The following is a 15,910-nucleotide window of genomic DNA, read 5'->3' on the forward strand; positions in this document are numbered from 1 at the left end:
AATTTATACATTCAATGCAATACCAATCAAGATACCGAAGACATTCTTTTCAGATCTGGAAAAAATGATGCTGAAATTCATATGGAGACACAGAAGACCTCGAATAGCTAAAGCAGTCTTGTACAACCAACAAAGCTGGAGGCATCACAATACCAGATTTCAGGACATACTACAGGGCAGTTGTTATCAAAACAGCATGGTACTGGTACAGAAACAGATGGATAGACCAATGGAACAGAATAGAAACACCAGAAATCAATCCAAACATCTACAGCCAACTTATATTTGATCAAAGATCCAAAACCAATCCCTGGAATAAGGACAGTCTATTCAATAAATGGTGCTGGGAAAATTGGATTTCCACGTGCAGAAGCTTGAAGCAAGACCCCTACCTTTCATCTTACACAAAAATTCACTCAACATGGATTAAAGACTTAAATCTATGACCCGAAACCATCAAATGAGAGAGCATTGGAGACACCCTGCAAGATATAGGTACAGGCAAAGACTTCTTGGAAAAGACCCCAGGAGCACAGGCAGTCAAAACCAAAATTAACATTTGGGATTGCATCAAATTGAGAAGTTTCTGTACTTCAAAAGAAACAGTCAGGAAAGTGAAGAGGCAACCGACAGAATGGGAAAAAATATTTGCAAACTACAGATAAAGGGTTTATAACCAGAATCTACAAAGAAATCAAGAAAATCCACAACAACAAAACAAACCACTTAAGAGATGGGCCAAGGACCTCAATAGACATTTTTCGAAGGAGGAAATCCAAATGGCCAATAGACACATGAAAAAATGTTCAAGATCACTAGCAATCAGAGAAATGCAAATCAAAACCACAATGAGGTTTCACCTCACCCCGGTGAGAATGGCTCACATTCAGAAATCTACCAACAGCAGATGCTGCAGAGGATGTGGGGAAAAGGGACACTAACCCACTGTTGGTGGGAATGCAAACTGGTTAAGCCACTATGGAAGTCAGTCTGGAGATTCCTCAGAAACCTGAACATAACCGTAGCATACAAACCAGCCATCCCACTCCTTGGAATTTACCAAAGGAAATTAATTTGGCAAATAAAAAAGCCATCTGCACATTAATGTTTACTGCAGCTCAATTCACAATAGCTAAGGCCTGGAACCAACCCAAATGCCCATCAACACTAGACTAGATAAAGAAATTATGGGACACGTACTCCATAGAATACTATACAGCAGTAAGAAACAACGAAACCCAATCATTTGCAACAAGATGGAGCAATCTGGAAAACATCATGCTGAGTGAATTCAGCCAGTCCCAAAGAGACAAATATCATTTGTTTTCCCTGATCGGTGACAACTGAGCACCAAAGGGGAACCTGTTAAGTGAAATGGACACTATAAGCAACAATGAACTGATCAGCTCCTGTCCTGACTTTAGATGTACAATGTAATACTTTATCCCTTTCAGTAGTTTTTGTTGTTGTTCTAGTACTAGTGGTTGAACTCTGTAATTAACACACAATTATTCTTAGGTGTTTAAATTTTAACTGAAAAGTGATCCCTGTTAAATTTAAGAGTGGAAAAAGAGAGGGAGGAGATGTACAATTTGGGACATGCTCAATCGGACTTTCCCCAAATGGTGGAGTTAGAAATGTGCCAGGGGATTCCAATACAATCCCATCAAGGTGGCATGTACCAATGCCATCTCACTAGTCCAAGTGATCAATTTCAGTTCACAAGTGATGGCTCTGATAGGTCTAAGAGTCAAAGGGATCACACAAGACAAGTGTCTGCTAATACTAACTGATAGAATCAAAAAGGGAGAGAAGGATCCAACATGGGAAGTGGGATACACAGCAGACTCATAGAATGGCAGATGTCCTAAACAACACTCTGGCCTCAGAATCAGCCCTTAAGGCATTCAGATCTGGCTGAAGAGCCATGAGAGTATTGTAGGCATGGACAGCCAAGACACCTTGGGAAAGAAAAAAACCTAAATGAAAGATCTGAGTGAGATCCCAGTGGAAAGAATGGGGCCATCAAAGAAGGAGGTACCTTTCTCTGAAGGGAGGAGAGAACTTCCACTTTGTCTATGACCGTATCGGAATAAGATCAAAGTCAGCGAACCCTAAAGGCTTCCATAGCCCTGGCAACTCATGATTAGAGCCTAGGGAGATTACTGACGCCATGAACAGGAGTGTCAAATTGTTAAGTCAGCAACAGGAGTCACTGTGTACTTACATCCCATGTGGGATCTGTCCTTAATGTGTTGTCTAATGTGCAGTGATGCTATAACTAGTACTGAAACAGTATTTTTACACTTTGTGTTTCTGTGTGGGTACAAACTGAGATCTTTATATACAGAAGATTGATTCAGTATATAATTAGTAAAGAAAATTAGAAATGAAAATTATTTAGGATCTGTCTTTAATGTGCTGTACACTGTTATTTAATGCTATAACTAGTACTCCAACAGTATTTTTTTTACTTTGTGTTGCTATGTGGGGCCAAACTGTTGAAATCTTTACTTAATGTATACTAAATTGATCTTCTGTATATAAAGAGAATTGAAAATGAATCTTGATGTGAATGGAAGGGGAAAGGGAGCGGGAAAGGGGAGGGTTGCAGGTGGGAGGGAAGTTATGGGAAGGGGGAAGCCATTGTAATCCATAAGCTGTACTTTGGAAATTTATATTCATTAAATAAAAGTTTAATAAATAAAAAAAATGCAGTAAAGAGACTGAGAGAAATTCCAAACTCTTAAAGAAATTAAGTTGAAAGGATTTACTGAAGAATTCCATTTGGAGGTGATAAAAATTTCTATTTAGGACTAGAGGTTAACCACATTGGTGATCAACACAGTGCATGGTGAATAGAGACTAATATCCTTTTATATATTCATCCTCAGAAAATAAATTGAGGTAATATTTTATCAAGGTCATCAGTACTTACAAATCAGCAGTAATATATCAAACATTTCTGTTCAGACCGTCTAGGACCTTCATGTCATCTGGAGGCAATGTGAATTGAAATATCAGAAATAGAAAGTTTATTACTTTCATTTGTCAGTCTTGAATCACAGTAAGTTATATCAAATAATGCAAAAAGAATACTTAAAATATCTGAAGTTTCCAAACATTTTGAAATACCAAACAGAAGATTCAAGTCATCTGTAAATACTGGATGAAAGGCCAGTGCCATGGCTCACTTGGCTAATTCTCTACCTGTGGTGCCAGCACCCCGGGTTCTAGTCCCAGTTGGGGCACCAGTCCTGTTCCGGTTGTTCCTCTTCCAGTCCAGCTCTCTGCTGTGGCTCAGGAGTGCATTGGAGGATGTCCCAGGTCCTTGGGCCCTGCACCAGCATGGGTGACCAGGAGGAAGCACCTGGCTCCTGACTTTGGAGTGCGTCGGTCTCATCATGCAGGCCGTAGTGGCCATTTAGGGGGTGAACCAATGGAAGGAAGACCTTTCTCTCTCTCTCACTGTCTAACTATGCCTGTCAAAAAATACTGGATGAAAAATAAATACACATATACAACCAACTCTTCTGACGTGAGTGACAAAAACATACAGTGGAAAAAAGATAGCCTTTTCAATAATGGTACCAGCAAAACTGGACATATACAGGTGGAGGAATAGAATTAGATACCTACCTCTCATTATATCCTCAAAACCAACTCAAGATGGATCAAATACTTAAATGTAAGACCTAAAGCTATCTAATTGCATCAAAGGGATACCTGCTCCACCATATTTATAGCAGCACTATTCACAATAGCCAGTAGCCAAGACATGGAATTAACCAAGGTGCTCATCATCAGATAAATGGATAAACAAAATGTGGTAAATATATTCAATAGAATACTGCTCATCATTAAAAGAGGATGAAATTTTGTCATTTGCAGAAAAATGGATAGAACTCAAGGACGTCATGTTGAATGAAATATGTCAGACACAGAAAAATGAACACCACATGTTCTCCTATATGTGTGGGAGCTAAATTTTCTTTAAAAATTCTGAACAGAGTGTTAATTGTTAGAAACCAGAAGAAGTAGGATGGATAAAAGGAGCTTGGATTAAAGAATAGGGAAAGCTGGATGTGATTCAGTAATTGTGACAAATGTACCAGAATGAGATGTTAATAGAGGAAATGGGTGAGAGGCTATGAGAACTCATTGTATTACTACCTAACGATTTTTACTTGGAAGATATTTTAAAAATGCATTACTAGATATAATTTATTCAAATTATGCAACACTGCTGATAAAAGGAAGTCTCAAAACCATCTGGAGAACAAAAAAGGCTAACATTATTTTAAAAATGATAGGGCCATGTACTTAGAAGACTTAGAAGAATCTAAAGGTAAACTTTACTAAATTATTTAATATATTTCAAAGTTAGTTGATACAGTTGAATTTTGTTATCCCATCAATGAAGAATTAGAATAAGAAAAAGTCCTTTCAACTGAACTTAAGACAAGAGTTTCCCATATATAATGTTACTGTATTAAAAGGGCACAGGAACTTGCTTAAAGTGGATCTCATTGTCTGTATTAGAGGCATCCTAAACATCAAAGTGATGATTAAAATTCGCTAATGTATGGACTACTTATATGAATAAATAGTAATACCCCAAAATAATGATAGAGAAAGAATTTAGAAGTCTCCAATGCAATAACTGATGAACTCAGATAATAAGTTTTCATTGTATTTCTTTGAACTTTCCTGTACATTTGAAAATTCTCAAAACAGAAGGGAAACTATCAAAGGACTATCAAAATTTTATTCTCTGGTTAAACCTGACAAAATACAGGCAAATGCCTTAATGGAGAAAATCATCAAATTTATTGAAATATACTAAAAGACCACCTAAATTACTGGAACTTTGCATACAGTAAACCTCAGCATTGTGAAGAAGTCAGTCCTCAGGGTACGCATTGTGCACAGCAGTGAGAAGGCCCTTGGGACACCCCCACCTCCTATCAGAAAGATGCGGTTCTTGTTCCAGTGCTAATTCAAATGCCAACTTCCTGCTAATTCACAACCTGGAAAGCAGTAAGTGATAGCCCAATTATTTGTGTCTCAGTCAGTCACATGGGAGATCAGGACTGAGTTCTAGGCTGCTGGCTTGGGCTGTCCCAGCTCAGGCCATCATGGGCATTTGTGAAGGTAATCAGTGGTTAGAAGATATTCTCTTTTTCTCCCTCCTTCCCTCTTTCCCTCCCTCCCCTCTCCCATCTTCCCTCTCTCTGCTTTTCAAGTATAAAATAAAGTTGACAATTCAACAAAATTTTAAAAACCACTTCTCTCTGGATACACAGCAGACTTATAGAATGTCAGATGTCATAAACAGCACTCTGGCCTCAGAATCAGCCTTAAGGCATTTGGATCTGGCTCAAGAGCCCATGAGAGTATTTTAGGCATGGAAAGCCAAGACACTCTGGAAAAAAGACCTAAATGAAAGATCTCTGCGAGTGAGATCCCAGTGGAATGAACAGGTCATCAAAGGAGGAGGTACCCTTCTCTGAAGGGAGGAGAGAACTTCCACTTTGACTATGACCCTGTCGGAATAAGATCAAAGTCGGCAAACCCAAAAGGCTTCCATAGCATTGGCAACTCATGACAAGAGCCTAGGGAGATTACTGACTCCATAAACAAGAGTGTCAAATTGCTAAGTCAACAACAGGAGTCACTGTGTACTTACTCCTCATTGGGATCTGTCCTTAATGTGTTGTCCAATGTGAAGTAATGCTATAACTAGTACTGAAACAGTATTTTACACTTTGTGTTTCTGTGTGTGCAAACTGATGATCGATTTAGTATATATTAAGTAAAGATTTCTTCTGTATATAAAGATAATTGAAAATGAATTTTGATGTGGGAGATGGGAGGGGTGTGAGTGGGAGGGAAGTTATGGGGGGAAAGCCATTGTAATCCATAAACTGTACTTTGGAAATTTATATTTACTAAATAAGTTAAGTATTAATGTTTTAATTTTTTAAGTGTACACACTCATAAATATCTTGGACAATTAGTTTCAAAACAAACTAATTGTACTTAGCTTGACAGGAAGAGTTCTATAAATAAGTTTGTGAAATACAGCATATATATTTTTCTCCCTGACAGACTATCTTAAAACACAATAGCACTGAAATTATGTCAATTAGGATTTAAAAGAACATAGTTGGGTTTTTACTTAAGTGATTGCACAAATTATTTGAGTTTGCTTATTATTTTTACATAAGTCATACATTCTTAAATATTATAAGAAATAGAAAAACGGGTGAGATTGAAACTACCTAATATATTTTAAATATCTCAGCAAGATGTATTCCATAATGCTAATATTAAAAATGCAGATAATATAAAAACTCATTCAATATAGCAGGAATTACCATACACAAATCACCATAAACCTATTAATAGTAATTTTTAAATCTCATTTATATAAATGACAGCACCAGAATGAGGTGGAGGGAGAGGGTAAGAGAGATCTTCCATATGCTGCTTCATTCCCCAAATGGCTATAACTGCTGGAGTTGAACTAGGCCAAAGCCAGGATCCATGAACTGCAATAGGGTCTTCCACATGGATGGCAGGGGCCTAAGCACTTGCTGACTTCTCATGCATGATAATAGGAAACTGAATCAGAACCAGAGCAGGTGGGATGTGAGCTATCACTTACTTCTTGTGATACCAAGTTAAATTCTCAAAATTCCTATCACTTCTACTAGGATCAACAGAATATGTTCTTTTTCAAAAAATTTTCTTGTGTGTATTTGATGCTTACAAATAATATTAAGGGTTACTTATTGACAGTAAAATGGTTGCTATGGTGAAGCAGTTTAGGATACCTATCTTACATAATTTTTTTGTGATAAGAGCAGGTAAAATTTACCTATTAAACAATAATCCCAATATAATACAATTTTATTTATTATAGTCCTTATGTTGTATGCACTTTTGATCTCTAAACTTGTACACACTACTGTCTACTGTTGTGCATCCTTCGATGCAAATCCTCATTTCCTCCCCTCTTACCCCCACCCATGGTGATGACTGATACCTTCTTCGTCACTGTGTATTTGTGTGTGTGTATATGTATACAGATATATATGTGCATTTGTGTATATATATATACACACACGTAAGTTATCATGTAATATTTGTCTTTCCACATCTAACTTCACTTAGCATAATATCCTACAGGTCAATGTGATCACACACACACACACACACACAACCCACAATGTTATTCAGCCTTAAAAATGATGAAATGCATTTTTCTTGACATCCAGTATAGACTTCTAATATACAAATTACAGTCTTTATATTAAGAAACTCTATCCTAACAACTTTTTCACATTGTTTCTCAAAACCATATCTTGTTCTTTATACAGGTGACACACAAAGAAGGTATAAATTTATATGTGTATATAGTTTGCAGATATCTTCTATTATGTAAAATGTCTTGCCACTCCATTGATTGTCCCTTTGTTGAACAGTATTTTTATTAGGAATTAGGCTGCCTTGTCTTTGTTTTTGTTAACTGTATTTTGGGTGTCATATAAAAAAATGACAATGACAATATGGCTTCTCCTTATTTTCTAAGAGTTTTGCAGTTTCAGTTTTTTTATTTAAGATTTGATTCTATTGTAAATTTTATTTTTGTGTACAATTCTAGTTTTTTTTTTAACATATTAATATACTGTATTCCCAGTCTGCTTTGTCGAAGGGGTTAGGACTATCTCATCCACATTGTACATTCATGTTACACTTGTCAAACATTGGTTAATTGTGTATACATGGATTCATTTTTGGGTTATCACATTCTATTTTGTTCACTTTTCTTTATGACTATTGTACTAATTTAATTGCTATAGCTTTGAAATACATTTTGAAATCAGAACGTGTGATGAATCTAGCTTTGTATTTCCTACTCAAGACTGTTCTGGTTGGTTTGTGTCTTTTATAGTTCCATATAAATTTTAAAATTGTTTTTTCTGTCTCAAAAAAAAACACAATAGCAACAAATACCAGTATTCCAAGTAAAATATGGCAAACAACTTACAAAGACATTATTCTAGAAATGTCATAAAAATAGCTGACAGTTGTGTTTGTGTATACATATATGTGTATGTGTGTATATATGTGTATATATACATATATAAAGGTGCTCAGTATCACTAGTTAAGAAAATTCAAATCAAAACTACAATAAGATCACAATGGCCAAGATATGGAATCAACCAAGGAATCCATTGAAAAGGAATAGATAAAGAAAATCTGATATACATACAATAGAATATTATTCAGCCACAAACAAGAATGGGACCCTGCCATTTGCAACAAAATAGGCAGAACTGAATGATGTCATTCTAACTGAAGTAAATTAGAGAAAGACATAGTGAATGTTCTCTCTTATATATGGAATCTAAAAAAGTCAGTCTGAACACAGAATAATAATTACCAGAGGCTGATAAAAGTGGGCAGAGCAAGTAGAGGCAGGCTGGATAATAAATATCACATCACAATTAGAAAGAATCAATTCCTATAGCTACATGCAGTAGAGTGACTAAAATTCACACACACACATGAGAAAACTATTATGAATTTTCTGAGAAATTAGAAGGGAGGCTCCAGTTACAAAACAATATGAAGGAGAGAGTGACATTTACTATTGCAATTTAATCAGAACACAACTTATACATTTAATGAAGTACCACAGTATACCCCACAAATTATGCAAATATTGTCTTTCAAATCTTTTTTAAAAAGCCAGAGTTACACAGAGAGGATAAGCAGAGAGAGAGGTCTTCCATCCGCTGGTTCACTCCCCAGAAAGCCACAATGGCTGGAGCTGCACCGATCCGAAGCCAAGAGCCAGGAGTCAGAAGCCTCCTCTGGTCTTCCACGTGGATGCAGGGGCCCAAGGACTTGGTCCATCTTCTACTGCTTTCCCAAGCCATAGCAGGGAGCTGGATAGGAAAAGCAGCAGCCAGGACTAGAACCAGCATCCATATGTGATGCCACAGCTTTAGGCCAGGGCATTAACCCACTGTGCTACAGTGCCGGCCCCGCAAACATTGTTGATCAAAAATGTTTTATGACTTTAAAAAGTAAATGCTAACTAAACTGACTTGTTCTTTACATATTAAACACATTAATTTACCACACTGCACCCTATAGATACATACAATTTAAATAGCAATTAAAAAAGAAAAGATTTAAAAATCATGTAATGTACCACATGATAATAATCAGAAAAAAAAATCACACTCCTATTCAGATTAGAAATAAATGTACTATACCACAATTGATAGTTAGCTTAAATTTGAAAACACTCTATAAACACTGTTTAAATAAGAAAAAATACATGCACCTTACACTATTCAGATGGATATTATGTAAGTAGTCAAAAGAAAACAAGCATTGACAGGGATATGGAGAAATCTTGACACTTGAAAATGGTTGGCATGGAAAACTGTATCCCAAGTGCTCCAAAAACATTAAAAATAGAAGGACCTATATGATCTACCGATCCCATTTTGGATATATATCCAAAGTGATTGAAATTATTATATCAAAGAGATATAGCTATTCCCATATTTATTACAGCACTACTCACAATATCCCACATATGAATCCACCAAGTGAGGAGAGACGCAGTGAAATCCTGGCAAGTGTTGGATATGTCTAATGCCTTTATGGTTGTGATGGTATCATTCTACTTGCAGTTAACCAGATACATTGAATTGTAAACATTAAATACTTGAAGTTCTTTGTGCATCAATTGGACCTCATTAAAATTATTTTTTATTTTTTAATTTCTCACAAAAGCATTGTTCTGAAGGTTAAATAAAGAAATCTAAATATCTCTATATTGACTGATGCCAAGTAGGTGAAACCAGAAGGGAAAATAGTGTGAAGACATTAAAATCTATTCATTTGATTGAGAAAAGTGAGCAGTGGTCTGGCTTTGGAAGATGAGGTACATGTTGGAGGAAGAGGAATTGGTTTGGAGAGAAAACTTGGGGAAAGGTTGTCAAGATGTTTAGAAGGTACTATAGAGTAAACATTACAGGATAATGGATGTCATCCATTTGATATATTAATGAGGTTGGAGCTGCAAAAGTAAACATTTTTATGCTGTAGTTTGTTTCAAGTTCTCAGTGTTATTTTGCTAATACTTCAGTGTTTTTGGTTACATATCTTGTCATCAGAGCTTGAGCTCTGTCTCCTCAAACCTAGCTACTCAAACAGAATTCTCGGTTTTTTGTTTGCAGTTTCCATAAAATGAAAGGAGTTCTATTCTGTTAATTGTATCTACAGTGATACATGAACAAGTGTTTCCACTCAAGATTACAGTGGAAGGCAATATCTTAGCAAGGAAAAGAATCAGTAGAAACAGTTCCAGGATTATTTAATATTAATTTAACATTTCCAAATATGGTTTATTTTCAAACATTCTTTGAGTTTCAAAGAAGTCTTAAGAAATGTAATCTGTGGGGCCAGCGCCTATGGTTTAGTGGACTAAGCCTCTGCCTAGGGTGCTGGCATTGCACATGGATGCCAACTCATGTCCTAGCTGCTCCTCTTCCTATCCAGCTCTTTGCTATGGCTTGGGAAAACAGCATAAGATGGTCCATGTCCTTGGGCCCTTGCGCCCATGTGGGAGACTCAGAAAAAGCTCCTAGCTCCTGGCTTTGGATCAGCTCAGCTCCGGCTATTGTAGCCATTTGGAGAGTGAACTAGTGGATGGGAGATCTTTCTCTCTCTCCCTCTGTCTGTAACTTTACCACTCAAATATATAAATCTTAAAAAAAATGTAATCTGTACAAACTCTGACTAAAATAATTCATTTCTTCAAAATAATCTTGCATACTCCTTTATTCAATTTTCTTGCTTATAAAGCTTTTGTTTAATACAATGAATGAAGTTCATTTTTCTCCTAATGTATTAAGTCAGGATTATAAGTTCTTGAAGATGGATTTTTCACTTGAACTTCTCAATGTTCAGAGACAAAACCAGAAAGTTGGCATATTCACATCAACCTATTAACTAATAACTGATCATTTTCAATGAATAAAGGTAGAAGAAAATATTACTAAGATAGAACTAGATAGAAGTAAGAAGTTCTGGGGTCCTATTGTAGAGTAGTGTCTAAAGAAAATACTAGTGTACTGTATATTTACACAAAGAAAAAGCCCTAAAAGACTGGATTTTGTTTTTCATCCCAAAGAAACATTGAATGTTTGCGATAGATATATTTACCCTGATTAAACATTATACAATGTATACGTGTATCAAAACAGCACATAATACTCCATAAATATGTACAATATTTATATGTCTAAGCTAGCTTTTAAAAATGAAATAGAAAAATTATATGAAGATACTTCAGCATACAGATTAAATGAGTGATAGCTCATATTAAGGACAAAACTAATAAGTTATGTCTAGCCCTGATTGCTTAAAACATCTTCTAGAAATGTATTGTATGATTTTACTATTCTATGGAGACTCATCTATGCTCACAGGAAGAAAAAGTATGGAAATTATCCATATTAATGTGAGTTAACACCACATATTACATAATTTAATTTATATGACCAAAATAAGCAAATTCATGGAGACCAATGGTAATTCACTGGTTGATTCAAGTTGGGAATAGAAAGAGTGGAAAATGACTCTTAATGGGTATAAGTTTTTTTGGAGGATGATAAAAATATTTAAAAATTATATCATGATTTCACAAATCAGTGAATATATTAAAACACTAATTGTACACAATAAAAAGGAAATTTCTATAATGCCACATAGGAAGGGACAAATTGCATGAGTGAATGCAATTGAATTTCAAGTTTCCTGTTTATGCCTTCATGCCCTTTTTATTTACAAAGGAAAAGAAGAGATAACCTCTTAATAATAAACTTAGGAAGTAGTTCTTTGTAAGGAACTGTGCCTACAACAAAACCTATTTTTTATCCTTTGCACACCCATAATATTTTACCTTCTTAACTTGGCAGTATCAGGGGCAAACATTGTGGTGCAATCACTGCTTGCAACCTGGCATGCCATGGCAGGGTGCTGGTTTGAGTCCACAAAGAGGGATCCAAAAGGCTGACAAACATGCTTTAAAAACATTCAACTTTACTAAGCAGCTGAAAATGCAATAAAAACAAAGATGACACCACACATCATGAAACACAAGACAGGCAATGCTGTTGCACCCAGAACACACATGTTTCTGGTAAATAAATGTGTGTAAATATCTAATGCTAAACATTTGAATACACAAAACTCATGCATTCCATTTTTCAGTGTAGACCTAAAGCATAGATGGGTTTACAAACTGCACAGTTTTAAAAGTTTTAAAGCATCACTGTTTGTAATAACCCCAAATCACAAACTCCACTAGTAAGTATGTCCATCAACACTGGACTAGATAAATAAATTATGATATATTTTCACAATGGTAGCAAAGAAAATAACAGAACTCTTATGTGACCATTTGGATGAAGCTAGCAAGCATAGTATCAATTGAAAAAATTAATTACAAAAGACTACTTATTTATCCTCCATGTATATATAGTATAAGCACACAAAGCTATCCTGTGGCAAAGAAATTCTGGTATTTTGTTGCACAGTAGAGTAACAGTAGATAACAATATTGTACTATACAGTCTCTGTCTTTCTAAATTTTTTAATATTTTTTAAAAATCGTGCTTATTTATGGGACACCAATTAATATTAAACAAGATGCAATGTCCAATCATGATAAATATACCTATGTCCTCAATCATTTAACGTTTTTATGGTAAAACATTCAAAATCCCATCTTCTATAGTAATTTAATATTTAATTAATTAATTTCAAAGCACAGTGACAGAGGGAGAGGAAGAGACAGAAAGAGAGAATTTCTATCCACTGGTTCATTTCCCACATTCCCACATTCCCACAACACCTAGGGATGGATCTGGCAGAAGCCAGGTGCCAGCAACTCCTTCTGGGTCTCCTTCCTAGATGACAGGAACACAAGTAGTTGGGCATTATTAGCTGTCTCCCTGGCACATTAACAGGAAGTTGAATCTAAAGTACAGGGAGGACTTGATCACAAGCATGCTGATATGGGGTGCCACAATAGCAGCCCTCAGATATTTTTAATATAGAGAAATATGCCACATATTAACCTTGTTGTCCCTCTACTGAGCAGAAGAACTAGAGAACTTTTTACACCAATATAGCTATAACTTAGTACCCATTAGTCAACATTTTCCTCAATCCCCTCTCCCTTCCAACACAGCCTCTGGTAACAAACATAATACTATCTATTTCTACAAGATCACTTTGTTGTTTTAGAATCCACAGATGAGTGAAATCATGTGATGTTCATATTTCAGTACTTGGCTTATTTCAGTTCACATAATGATTTCCACCTCCACCCCTATTGTTACAAATGACAAGATTTCATTCTTCGACCTTATGTCAGAGTGGCATTCAATTGAGTGTTTCTGCCATATTTTCTGTGTCCATTCATCAGAGGTTGGACACATGCAATGTTTTCATTTTCTGACTATTTGACCAGGGGTGCAAAATAAAACTGGAAGAGTTTTGAATGTGTCCACAATTCACTTACCATGACTGGAACACTACAAAATATATACATGTGTCAAAATATCACATCCTCCCCTATGAGTGTGTACAATGTTAGGCATCAGCTATTTATTTATTTTTTGGTGTTTGTAAACCATGTAACTGGTAAGGATCGAATCCCCAGAACACAGGACTCTCGAACACAGTTACAGAGAGCAACCCAATCAGGACCCGGGCAGACGCTTCTCCCAGGATACACGTGGACAACGGTTAGGGTTTCCTACAGAGAAACAGTCTATGTGTGGCCCAGAAATTCCCTCCACGCACAAACCCAAGGGAGCGCTCCGACCACCCAAATGGCCAGCAGTCACGGACTGACACTGACCAAGCAGGACCAGCCGATGGATGGAGGAGGGAAACAGTGCCACAAACACCAGCCCCGCCCCCAGGCCCACCGAGGGCAGAGGCGGGGAGAGGGTCCACAGGGAAGATGCTGTGGGAGCGCCGGCCGATGGCTGCGGGGTTCCCGGGGGGCAGCAGGCATGGCTGCCCGAGATGGCGCGGCCACTAAGCTCTGAAGGGGCCGAAATGCTGAGTTCTAGCTCAAAACGGCTACGCAGACACTGATGCAAGACTGCCACCACCCTGGCCTGCTCCTCGGGAGGGGACGCCACAGGGCACCCGGCCCAGGCGGGTCTCCCGCTGGCATGCGATGGGCACCGAGGGGATTCAGGGGAGCTTGGAGGTGACCCTGACCACCTCAAGGGAGCCAGCACGGCCTTGCAGCGTGAGGACTGTCAGCAAGGGATCAACCTCCTTTGTCAAGGTGTCACTGGGGCCAGCGCCCTGCCGAGCCCCTCCCACGCCTCCGCCCATGGGAGGGAGCTCTGAGCCCCGCCAGAGGCCAGTGGGCAAGAGGCAGCAGACCCCAGCAAGCCCTGTGCAGGGCCCCCCCCCCCCCCCGTGCACTTCCCACGCCCCCCACCCTGGTCCTGATGGAGCTCTGGGTAGGGAAGCTCTGGAAGGAGTCAGGCGGGCAAATGGTGGCGCCCGCCGTGAGCCCTCCAGCTCTGGCTTGCTGGAGCGCCAGGGCGTGTGGAGAGGCAATGTGTGCCTGGTACAGGCAGCAGCAGGGCCCAGGGGCGGGGCCTCTGACTCAGCAGCCAGGCTGGGGTGGGACAGCAGGACGCGGGCCAGACCAGTGCGACCACCCCAGCCTGGACCCCTCCCAGCAGCAGAGGTGGCTCAGTGCGGCTGGCAGGGGGTCTGGCTTACACATGAACCCCACAGAGAACAAGGAAGAGTGAACCCGCCCAGAGGCACAGTCCAACGTGCAGGTGGAGCAGAGGCCGATGCTGTCCCTGCAGCCCAGGCCCACCTGCGCACCAGACCCCGGCTCCCCTGAACCGCTCGGGGCCGTGCCTCTCCTGCTTTCTGGTCTGGCCCAGCCCGGGGCCCCGCGTTATTTTTTAAAAGCTCATATAATAATATTCATACAATCATAGCCTATGTAACCAAAGACTGTCTTGTCAGCTAACCTTGTTATATAACCCAGTGCTACTGATGAACTCAAGGAGAGTTTATATGCTGCAATAAGTCCTCATTCTGTAAATGCTATTTTAGTAGAATGCAATTTATCAATGCTATGAAATATTTGATAATTAAGCTCCGTGTAATTTTAATAAAACTTCCTGCTAACAATTTCAGTAGTCAACCCAATTTTGAGACCAATAAACATAAAATGATGCTCATGATAAGTATTCTTTTCACAGTCAAAATCAAAATCAAATCTTAAATTAATTTCAAGTAAAACAAAATGAAGGAAGTCGGAGCCCGGACCGTCCCAGGGCGGGAAGGTCCGCTCAGGGGTGGTGGTGGCAGAGGCGGTCGCCCGCCCTGTGGCGTGTTTGTTTATCCCAGGCAAGTATAGGGGCGACAGTTAGGGAAAGAAGGGCGGACAGGGGAGGAGGGATGCGGTTCGGCAGAAGTGGCCACCACAGTGACTCACCGCATCACCCTTGTCGCCTTGGCCTCCACAGCCTCGGCTCCTGGGACTGCCTCCACAGCCACCTCAGCGGGAGAGGAGCAATCGCCTGGACTGCCCGCCACCGCCCCTCAAATTTTCTCAGGTCTCTAAGGAGACATTTCATATAAATAGGGTCCTACAGTATGTAGTTCTTTATGACTGGCTTCTTGCACTTAGGCATTTTCTGAGTTCACTATGTTGTAGCTGGTGTTAGTACTTTTTTCTTGTCAAATTATCTTGTATTGTATAGTGCAATACTATCCTGTTGTATGAATTAACCAGTTCATCAGTGGAGCAACATTTG

General features: G+C 38.6%; 1 pseudogene; it reads right to left on the minus strand.

Moving 5' to 3' along the window:
* The window catches only part of LOC133773487 (inducible T-cell costimulator-like), a 17,325-nt pseudogene extending 5,260 nt beyond the window's left edge, over positions 1-12,065 (minus strand).
* Between the last annotated feature and the right edge of the window lie 3,845 nt (positions 12,066-15,910).

The sequence above is a fragment of the Lepus europaeus genome, chromosome 14 (assembly GCF_033115175.1).
Source record: "Lepus europaeus isolate LE1 chromosome 14, mLepTim1.pri, whole genome shotgun sequence".
Lineage (NCBI taxonomy): Eukaryota > Metazoa > Chordata > Mammalia > Lagomorpha > Leporidae > Lepus > Lepus europaeus.